Source organism: Marmota marmota, unplaced genomic scaffold, assembly GCF_001458135.2.
Source record: "Marmota marmota marmota unplaced genomic scaffold, marMar, whole genome shotgun sequence".
Taxonomy (NCBI): Eukaryota; Metazoa; Chordata; class Mammalia; order Rodentia; family Sciuridae; genus Marmota; species Marmota marmota.
Window position 1 is genome coordinate 995335 of NW_025999932.1, and position 11622 is coordinate 1006956.

Sequence of the window (11622 nt, forward strand, 5' to 3'; positions counted from 1 at the left end):
CTCCCGCCCTCTCTCCTCTCTTTCTCTCCCTCTCTCTCTTTCATGCCAGAATGGCTACAAGTTTCAAATTTCCACTCACTGTATTTCCTATAATCAACCTAAGTGACTTTCTTTAAGCCACCTGAGATAAAAACATTAATTAGGGCGAGAAGAAGCCCGAAAACCTTTTTAAAAATACTTCGTTGTTTCAACCCAAAATGTGGGTGTGGGTGGGTGTGGGTGGGGGAGAGAAGCTGAAAACGCAGGCATTTGCAAATGTGACTTCTTAGGTTCCTGCCAGGGCTGTCAGTGGTCTAACCCTCACACAGGAGCCAGGGCTCGAATCCACAGCACCTAGAAGCCAATTGTGCCGATCGATCGTGAGGTTCTGTTGGCGTTTGGGGCCATCGATGCACCAAGAAGCACTCTGCTATAAACACCCGCGATGGCAGTGGGTGTGTTGGTCCAGTAGTACCAACCCAGCAGAGGCTGAAGTTACCAGTGACCCCACCCGAGGAGGGTCCTGACCAGAGGACACTGCAGCGGGCCACTCTCCCCTCAAGCTGGCCAGAGTCAGTCCTGGGGCTGCTGTGGACAGACTTGAGGGACGTGAGGGTTGGAAGCTGGACCTGGGTGGCCTCAGCACCGGCCTGTTTTAGCATCACAAGTCCCGTCCCCATGGGCTCCCCTCAGTCTGGGGCAGATGGGGTGTGCTTGTGGGTAGATGCCTCTGAGCCCCGGCTTCCCTGCCCCTGACCACACTGCAGTGGCCTTGATCTGCACGTCACCACTCTGTCACTTCCACTTCAGGCACCTGGGTGCTGGGGCGGGGGCTTGTCTCAATCCTAGCACAGAATTCTGGAAACAAGAGATTAGGTGGACACATGTTGCTGTCCCAGACAGGGACCTGCGCTTCCCCTCCTTCCCCATGGCCAGCAACCAGTCACCCCATTTCCTCCTCTGCACAAGGAAAGAATCCTGTGTCCCCCAACCCCGTGGAGATCGGTGACGACGAGCAAGTCCACCTGTGGAAAGTGCTTCTCATGGTGCCCGGCCTATCCTCGTGCCATGCGCTGGCTGAGCCCTGGCAGGGCCACCCACTGCCATGGGGGCTTGCCCTGGGGGCGTGTGCTCGCCCCTGGTGGTGCACGATTCCTGGAAAGTCCTGAGACCACGACCGTTCGCATCTGGACAAGGGAGGTGCTTTCTGTGCTCCTGGTCTGTGAGCACCAGGCATCGGGCCTGCCATTAAGTGCTGGTGGCTTCATGGACAGGGCACCTAAGCAGCCTCACCAGTACTGGGTGTGGGGACGGGGGGCATGGAAAAAATCATAAGGATCCCAGAGCGAGTGCTTTTCCAGCAGGAATTCCACAAGGACAGTCAAGCTCTTCAGAGAAGAACCTCAGAGACACAGGCCTCCTCATCTAGTGGCTGGGTGCAGGTCCCTTGTTTGATAAGCATTTCTAGGTCACTGCCAATCCACAGACTCCCCCATGGTCGGTTTTGTCTTCAAGCTGACATAGATGGTGTGTCAGTCATCTTTCATTGCTGTGACAAAATACCTGAGGAAAATGACTTAAAGGAGGAAAGATTTATTTTGGCTCACAGAGTCAGGGGCTTTAGTCCAGGGTCAGCTGCTCCATTGTTTTGGGCCTGAGGTGAGGCAGAGCATCATGGCGGAGGGCATGGTAGAAGACAGAAACCTAGCTCCTGGCAGCCAGGAGGGGGTGGAAAGGGGAGGGACAAGTTACACCCTTCCAAGTTGTGCCCCAAGTGACCTACTTCCTCCAGCCAGGCCCTGCCTCCTGTGGTCTCCACCCCCTCCCAATAGTTCATTCAAGTAGGACCCATAAATGGATCAACTCACCGATGATCCAGTCATTCCCCCAAACACCCCCTCTGTACATCACTGCTTTAAGGATCCAGCCTCCAACACATGAGTTTTTGGAGGACAGTCCAGATACAGAATGTGACAAGCAGATGTTGACAGAGCAGAAGATACAACAACAGTCACTCCTGTTCTGTGCATAGCAAGCCCTGTCTGTGCCAGCCACAACGCGGCAGTTATTTCTCAGACCTGGATGGTCTGGGTCTTTGGGAAGAATTCGCCATCTCCAGGAGAGAGAACCTTTGTATGGTTTCAGGAGAAGGCTGCCACTGATCCTGCTGTTTCCCCGGAGTTGGTCAGTTCACACCGTGCCTACCTCAGAGCCGCCCTGCACGACTGCGCTGAGTTGGTTTTCTCTGTTTCGTTTGAGAGAAGGGAGGCTCAGAGGTGTCCACTGGCCTGACAAGGTCATGTGGCCAGCAAATGGCTCCCAGGTCTGGTGTTTTGCTGTTCCCACTCTCCGTTGAAACAATGATGGAAAGACGGTTTCATGGTGCCCAGAGGGAGGCCATGCCTCCCACAGTTGGAAGGCAGGCCGGCAGGCCGCATCCTTCAGGGATGGGGCTGAGGGTCGTAGGACAGATGTTTTGTGTCCTCTCCTGTCTCAAGTGGACTCTGGCCACACCACTCCAGCTTTCCTGTAGCCACGGAGAATGCCGACATCATTCATAGGGTTGAAGTGAGGAATGTCCGAGGACGTGGACTAGGGCATATTTATCTGCAAATGTGTTTGACTTTGATGCTGATCACCTCTTCCTGTCTTTATTGGCCGATCACACACCCCCGTTGGTGAGACGTCTATTCAAACCCAGTGACTTTTAAAGAACTGGATTATCTGTCTCTTTATTGTGGGTCATAAAGGCTGTAAATATTCTAGATGCAATTCCCTTGTCAGATGTATGACTTCCAGATATCCACCCCACCCTTTCTCTGGTATTATTGGCAACACACACACATTATAATTTTTGATAAAGTCCCAATTATCAACTTTTTGTTTGGTTGCTTAAATTTTTGGTGTCATATCTAAGAAATCATTATCTAATATTTTATTTTAGGTCATGAAAAGTTTTGAAATTTTATGCTTATATTTTCTTCTGAGATTTATGGTTTGGGCTCTTACATCTTTGATCCACTTTGAGTTAATTTTTATATGTTATGCAAGGTAGGAGGTACACTTGGAAATCTAATTAACATCACTTTCTGAAAAGACTATTCTTTTCCTATTGAATGGTCTTGCACTCTTGTTGAAAACCAGTAAACTGTAAATGTGAGAGGTTATTTCTGAACACTCCAATCTATTCTATTAATTTATGTATTTGTCTTTATGCCAGTACCATGCAGTCTTGGATACTATCATTGGATAGTAAGTTAGAAATTATGAAGCCTTCAAATTTGGCTCTTCTTTTCTCAAAATTATTTTGGTTATTCTTAATTTTTCATATAATTATAGTCCCACATAAATTATAATAGTTTTTTTATTTTCTGCAAAGAAGTCACTGGAGATTTTTCATTGTGATTCTGTTGGATGTATACATCAAATTTGAAATTATTGTTAAATCAACAATATTAAGCCAGGTGTGGTGGCATGTAGTCCCGTTGCTCAGGAGACTTGAATCAGGAGGATCACCTGAGCCCAGAAATTTAAAACCATCCTGGGCAACATAATGAGACTCTGCCTCAACACAGTAAGTCTTCCAATCCATGAACATGGGATGCTTTCCATTAGTCTTACACATTTTGTTCTTTCTGATGCTATTGTAAGTGTGATTTTTAAAGTTTGACATTTTGATTGTTTCAAAACAAAATAATTAATAAATATAATTAATTTTTATATATTTATCTTATATCTAGCAACCTTGCTTAATGTATTTATTAGTTCTAGTAATTTGTTAACTTAGTTCTAATAGTTTGTAGTAGATTCTTCATGATTTTATATGCATATATAAAGTCTTTCCAGAATGCATAACTTTTTAAATTTTCTTCTTGGTTACTCACCTGCACTAATATCTCAAGTATACAGTTGAATACAAGTAACAAGAGTGGACATCCTTGGCTTGTTCCTGATCTTGAGGAGAGAGTTCAGTCTTTCACTATTAACTATGATGTTAGCCATGGTTTTTCATAGATGTCTTTTATCAGGTTGAGGAAGCTCCCTCTATTTCTACGTTGTCAAGAATATTTATCATGTTGAATTGTGTCTATTGCTTTTTCTGTGTCTGTTAAGATAATTACATGGTTTGTGTTCTCTATTCTCTTGATATGGTATATTACATTCATTTGATTTTTTAATGTTAGCATGACCTTGCATTTTTTTAATCTCATTGCATTAATCATGGTGTATAATCCTTTTTATGTGCTGTTAAATTTGATTTTTTTTTTTTTGAGGTTTTTCACATTTGTATTACTTAAGGATGTTGGTCTGCAGTTTTTTTTTTTTTTTTTTTCTTGTGATCATGGACTTAGCTAGATTTTGGTACTAGGGTAATACTGGTCTCATAAAATGAGCTGAGCACTCCAGCTGCCCATCTTTTTTGGAAGAGTTTTTAAAGTCTTGGTTTTTAAAAAATGCTTGATAGAATTCACCAGTGAATCTGTATGAATCAAGAGTTTTCTTTGTAGGAACTTTTAAAATAACTAAAAATTTTCCTATATTTGTGCAGGTATACTTGGATTTTCTATATCTTCTGAGTTGGTTTCTGTAGATTTTATCATTGTTGGAATTTTTCTGTTTTTTCTAAGTTATCTAACGTGTTGAGATACAGTTACTCCTAGTAGTCCCTTATAACCTTTCCAATTTCTATAACTTCAATAGTGTGCACTCTTTCATTTCTGATTTTGGCAGTTTGAGTTTTCAATTACCAAACTGAAGGACTGCCAACCCCTATGCAGAGGGTCTAAAACATGTAGATCTGAGTCAAAGCTGCCACCTGCCACCAGTATAATAGGTTAAATCTCATGAAATTATCACTTCTTGACCAATTTCATCTGCAAAAAAGGCAGTTTCACCTAGCTCAACATTAACAAGTTGAATTAATTTCAACTTTCATAAGATGAAAACTTTCATAAGATTAAAAATTCATTCATTAAAACTTTTGTTTAAAACCAACAAAACTCCCTTTACCTGTCTCCTTCTTTATCATTTTCCTTCTTCTGCAAAGGAATGCACCTTGGTCCCCAGATTCCTGCACCCACTAGGAGAAGGTGCTGGGCCCAGTCTTGGGGCAGCTTCTCTCGTCCCCAGTACAGCAAGACCACCTCATGGGGTGCAGGCTGGGCTGCTGCCAGTGCATGGCCCTCTTTCCTCTTTCTGTAATTCAGATCTAACTCCCCCCTTTTGCTGGTCACCTCCATCTTCCAATTGGGGTTCCCTGTCCTCTCACTCCCAAGAACTTTGGGGACCAACTGAAGTACCCACAAGAGTTGCTTAGAACTGCCAGTGGCCATGACGCTGTGGAGTGGTTGACCTCTGGTCTGTGCCTCCCTCAAGGCGGGTGAGCTGGAGCCGAGCATCCCAGATGCCCATCTCAGGTCCAGTGCTTTGCAGACTGGACATGGAGTTCTTCTCCTGGGGGCTCACATTTCCTTTCATCCTAATTGCAGACCTTTAATTTTATCTGTTTTGAGTTACCCAATGACTGGGGGAGAAACTGCAGGCCACTCAGCATCAGGGAGGACCAAGGGTGGGGAGGTTCACAGGTATCAAGCCAGTTTCACTAAATGAAACTGCAGGTGAGTGAGGTGCCCCCATCCCAGGTTCCGAGGAAGGCCTGGTATTTTCCATGCTTGGAATGTGTAGTTGTTGTAGATCTTGAGATCTTGAATGACTGGAAGGCTTTCCTTTCCTTTTTACTGCACTAAATTTATTTTCTCATTTTCTAAGTCAAATGTGATAAGCTCTTGGATGGTCTATGATGCATTATTCATAAAACTGGTTAAAGTCAGAAAATTTAAGCTAGCCGCTTTCTCTAGCATTTCCACTTAGAGTACAAATGTCTTTGTGGTCTCGTGTTGATGAGGTGCACTCATGAATAAGACATGAGTATCACAGAGGAGGTTTTGCAGCCAATTCGTATTCATTTTTGCTCCCCAGATTCTCTTTCCATCAAAGCTGTGCTTTTCCCGTACACCTTGGGAAGGCCTGGCTTTCGGCGTGACAGCAGGGTTTGCAATGAGGAGGCTGCGTGATAACAAACTCCAAAGGCTGAGGCCTTAAAACCAGAGTTCATTTAAGGTTTTGAAAGGCAAAATGCCAATCATTGTTCTTTAAATTTCCTCAAGGCCTCATCTGCTTGACAAGTGTTAAAATCGGGATTGCAAAAGTGCAGGCAGTTTGCAGAGGCTCCCTGGAGAGGAAGTCTCCTGTGCATTTCATGGCATTTAACTCTCAGGACCACACAGCAGATGGAGCATGGGTTTCTGGCAGCTGGCCCTGTCTCCACCCCACCACCTCTGCCTCCCAAGTCTGACTGATGAGGTGCTCTTGTGCCCTCCTCGCCTCCCTGGGTTTCACCCTCTCTGGAAGGGGAAGCCAGCCAGGGCTCCTCCAAGGCTCCTGGCTCCCTCCTGCTCTCTCTGAAGCACGTCAGTCTTACCAGAGGCACCCTGGAGAATGTGATGTCGTTTAGTTCCACCTTGGACTGGCTTTGAATTCAGAGCTCCCAGAGAAGTCCTCATCGGCTTGACAGGTGTCCGACTCGGGCTTTGCCCAGGGGCCTGTGAGAAGCTCTGGCCCAGCAGAGCAGCACTTGGGGGCTGGGTCCTGTCCACTGCCATCTCCAGATCTCGTGCAACCTGAAACACAAGAAGACAATCACAAAATGCAGGGAGTGTGGCCCGCCAGCGTGTCACAGGCCATGGCAGAGCCAGAGGAGAAGGGAAGGGCAGACAGCAGCCGCAGACTCCACCAGCAGCGGCAGGAAGGAAAGCCAAGGCTCTGGAGGACCCTGTCCAGCCATCGCTCAGCGATCTCTCCACCACACCTGGCACCCAGGAGTCCGTCTCCTCGTGATCTTCAGCTGGTGACAGAGAGGGAGTCACCAGCCAGAGTCCTCACAAGGTCTTGACCCTCTGGAGGCCGCGACCCTCCTGCTCCTCCTCTCCCACTGTTTCCCGTGTCCCTCTCCACGGCTCTGGATCTGGCTCAGAGGGACACCCGCAGCCAGGGAGGCAGGGTGCCTCTCTCAGGTCACGGGCAAGGTCACGCAAGCCCAGCAGTCAGGGAAGCTTCACCTGGCCCCGTCGTGGAGATCTTCCCCTAGCAATAGTATCCAACCCAGCACTGTGGCCTTTCTGTCAGTGGAAGAGATATTTCCATGGCCTCAGGATGGATGGGGTGCACACTGGAGGACTGCAGGTGGCACAGGTGTGGCCAGGCACGGAGGGAGAGCGAGGAGGCAGAGTCCTCCCCAGCATGGATGGAGCCTCTGGGCTGAGCCCAAGGAGGAGGGACTCAGGAGCCACAGCTGCCAGGCGGGAGATTCAGTGCCTGCTGCTGAGGACACGGATACTCTCTCCAGGGCACCTCCCACAAAAGTGCTTCGCCTGGTGACCCTGATGTGATCTGTCGACAGGGAGAGGACAGGGCAGTGTGCTGGGTGTGGCCTCCCGCAGGGGCAGATGAGAAAGGGGCAAACGCTGGGCTTGCAGATGGAATGCAGTCCTGCCCACGTTCCTCCTCCCGCAGGTGAGGCTCACACAAGGGCTGAGCCTCGTTAGGGAAGTGACCAGCGCATGGACTTCCACCACCGTGAGATCCCAACCCACAGCCAGGGGAGGGCACAGGGTCTCTGGGCACACAGAGCCTGGTGGAGGCCGACTCTGGAGGTGCCTCACCTGGCCTTCAAGGACCTCACGCAGCTGCGAGGAAGTCCGGGGAGCCCGTCTGCAGGCTGAGTAGGCGGCTCGATTGTGGACCAGGCCTGCCAGGGACGGCCAGCGCTGTTCAGCAGTTCTCACACCAGGGGACCTCACTTGAACCTGAAGGACACAGTTGTCCTCCGAGGCACATCAGCTGGCCCGGCGTTGGGGTGGAAGCCAGGTGACAAACCCCACAGGCGGCCAGGGCCTGGACTCCAGGAGCCTTCTCCTTGCTGTGAGTCCCTTGTCCCAGTGCCTCATGCAACACTGGCCTCTTGCTCCAGAAGTGGCCGTGGATGGCACCTGGTGGCTGGAGCACAGACACCCGCTTCCTTGGCCTCCTGGCCTCACGGATGCTGGACCCTACCTTCCAGTTGCACAACCCCAAGTCCCTGGCAACGCAAGGAGCCCAAGTTTGAAGTTTACAGTACTTACAATCTAGACCTACGGGGTTAGAGGCACCCAGCACGACACCCTGCCCCTGCTCGGAGGCCGCCTGCAGTTGCCCTCACCGGATTCATGACCCCACGCCCGCCCCTGCTCCCCCTTCCCACGCTCCTGGGTGAATCTGGGCATTGATGGGACCTCAGCTGCACGCAGGCCCTGGAGCCCTTTGTTGGGGTGCCTGAAACCCAAGCTGGGTGCGGGATCCAGCTCCGCCTGCGGCAGGAGCTGCCCTGGGGCCCGAGTGTGGCCCAGAGGCCAGCTGGCCTGAGAGGAGCCAGGCCTTCCCACGGGGATGAGGAAGCGGCTGTCTCTGTGCTCCTTGAGGAAGAAACAAAAGGCAGGAGGGAGCGATCGGCTCTTCCTGTTGGCCAGTCCTGTCGGCCAGTCCTCGGTGAGATCACGTTTCCTGGGTTAGCTGTCCATCCGTAACCTGGTCGGGCTTGTGAGAACCAAGGCCCCAAGCAACAGAGCCTCCTGTGCACCCCGAGGTTGCTCCGCCAGCTCGGATTGATTATGGATTTGGGGCAAGCGGAGAGCTTCTCTTCCTCAGGCCTGACCTGTGTTCCCAGAAACGCTGGGGTGACATCTTGTAAGTCCAGTCCTGTTACGAACGAGTCTGTCTCTGGCAGAGCCAAATTGTTGAACTGAGAACAGCGTCACTGGGTGTAGCCCATGGGCCATGGGAGCTCTGGGGAGCCCCAGGTTCCTGCAGAAAGGGCCTCGGACAGGGGCTCACTTGTGCTGGTGTCAGCCCCCATGAGCTGACAGGCCCCCAAGTCAGCCTAAAAGGGACTCGCCACGCCCCTCAGGCACCACCCCTGCTCCTGTGGTTTGGAAGGGCCTCCCCAGGCCTGGCCTGGGGCGCTGGTCCCACCCAGGGAATGGCCTTGGTGGTGCTTGCCTTTTGAGGAGGTCGGCCTGAGGCTTGGCCTTGGGCTAATGTGAGGAGGAGACAGCCAAGGCCTTTCTCCTCACTGCCCAGCCCTGCCCACTGCCGAGAAGTGGAAGCCCATTCGGACAGTGGAGCCACAGCCCTTGCAACTGCTCTGCTGCTGAGATAGACACAGTGACATTCAGGAGGGGAGGTGAGCGCATCAATTATTAAACCGACCAGAGAATCAATACGACATTGCTGGTGTGTTTCCTTTTAGATATTTCTGGAGTTTGCTTTCAATATTTAATTCAACTCAAACTGGTAGGTCATTAGAAAATGTATATTCCAGGTCACCACAGGCTGCAGCTCACGTGCAGTCACCCCCAGGGCTGAAGTTCCGTTGCTCTTCCAGGAAGGGGAGTGGGGGGCGTCTGCAGGTTCTTTTCTTTGCTGACTTTATAAAACAGCATAGGTAAGGTTCCTGCGTTTGCAAGTTATTCTTAAATTAGCTTCCCAAAGAGTCTTATGGGGTGTTTGCAAATTTTGGTGAGAGGTAGTCAGTGTCCAGGTGGGCCACTCTTCTCTCAGTGCCAGCACCACACAAGAAGGCCACTAGAAGGGAGGGAAGTGTCCCCTATTTACAGATGTGGAAGCATTTTGCTGTGGACAGAATGGACTCCCTCCTAGTGGCCACACCTAGGGTGCCTGCTGGAATACCCATGAATGGAAAGTTCTGCTGTCACTTTTGACACCACCCTGTCTGAGCCCTGCAGCCAAACCCTCATGGTGTCCACAGCTTGCACAAGGAAGCCACTTCCTGATGTTTTCCTCCTCCGTTCTGAGGTGAGCGCCTCTGCCTCACCGTCCTCTGGGGAGAGCACGCTTGCCTGAGGACACCTGGGCCACCAAGACGAAGCTCTGCAGTTGTAGCTGAAACAATAGCCCTATTTCCTCACGGTTCTGGGGCCCAGGGCCAGACACAGCCCTGGCTGCCTCCAAAGGCTCGGGACCCCCCACCTCATGGGGCTTCTGGCGCAGTGGCTGTCCTTGGTGTCCTTGGCTATGCCCACGTCCCTCCCCACAGCCTCCATTGTCACGTGGCCGACTTCCCCCTTATGAGGACAGGGGATATCCGACAGGAAACCTCCCTGGTCTCCCCAGAGCACCACCTCCATGAAAACAGGGATGGAGCGGTCTGGGAGGTGCTCTAAGCTGGAGGAGACAGGATGTTCAGAAGAGGACAGACTGCACCCCAGGGGATCCAGCACAGAGGCGCAGGGGACCCAGTGGCAGAGTGCAGGCTGGGCTCCGGGTCAGGCCCGGTGGTCCAGGCGAGGAGAGTGCCCCTGATGGGGCCCGCCACCTGAAACAGAAGACAGTTAAGCTGAGGCAGGGGTTTCTGATCTTCCCTAAACTTGAGACTGCTCCTGATGAAATCTTGAAAAGTAGTGTAACAACAAACAATCGAAACCCCACCCCGCCCCAGAACTCCGTCGGAAGCGGAGCCTGTTTCCTCGCAGAGCCTCTTGGCTGGTGCTCAGGAGGCCTGCCTGGGCAGCCATCCCTGGCCTGGCCACTGGAAACACGCCTGCGCCGTCCAGTGTCAGCACACCGTGGCGCCCCGTCCACCCCTAAGGCTGCCCGTGATCCGGCTTCCCGTCGGTGGAATGAGGGCGTTCCACTCCAGTCCCTCCTGGGAAGAGCTGGCTTTGGATCCGCCAGGAGCCCTCCCAGTCTCCACCTTCACGTGGACATGGCCAGCGCCTCCTCAGTGCCCTCTGCAGGCACTTCCCATCGTGGAGCTGGTGGCTCACGCCCCGCCATGCTTTACAGGGGAGGAGCCGGAGGAGGCCTTGCCTGAGATGGACAGCAAAACATGGCGAACCCTGCCCAGGGCGGGTGGGCTGCTGGAGCAGCCGGTGGGGGGAGCAGCTGCTGGGGTCATGGGTCGGGTGCAGGGAGTGTTGGCTGCACGGGATGCAGCTGTGGGCGTGGCTATGAGCGTGGCTGTGGGTGTGGCTGTGGGGTGTAGCTGTGGGGTGTGGCTGTGGGGTGTGGCTGGAGTGTCGCTGGTGGTGTGGCTGTTTGTAGCTGATGGGCGTGGCTGGTGGGTGTGGCTGGTGGGTGTGACTGAAGTGTAACTGGTGGGGGGCTGTGGGCGTGGCTGTGGGTGTGGCTGTGGGGTGTGGCTGTGGGTGTGGCTTGAGTGTGGCTCTGGGGTGTGGCTGGCAGGGGTGACTGGTGGGGTATGGCTGCGGGGGTATGGCCGATCAACCTGGCTGGGGGTGCGGGTGGTGAGGCAGCTCTTCAGGGTGGGAGCCCGGTGGTGCAGAACTATCACTCCACAGCCAGAAGTGAGAGGGAGAAGGGGCTGGGCCCACTGAGGTCACGCCCCCAGTAACCTAGGACCTCCCACCAGGCCCAGCCTCCAGAGGCCCACAGCACCTGCCCACAGCAGGCTCTGGGGCCCAAGGCTTGGCACAAGGGCCTGGCCATGCACAGCCTTACCACCGTGATCAGCTTTGGGGCCGGACGTGACCCTGGCTGGGCTCTCCTCTGCACAGGGTGGAGCTGCAG

The 11622-nt window shown here is 52.1% G+C and overlaps 1 long non-coding RNA gene across 1 annotated transcript in view; it reads right to left on the minus strand.

Moving 5' to 3' along the window:
- The window catches only part of LOC125616012, a 299348-nt gene that overhangs the window by 17801 nt on the left and 269925 nt on the right, over positions 1 to 11622 (minus strand). The window lies entirely within an intron of this gene.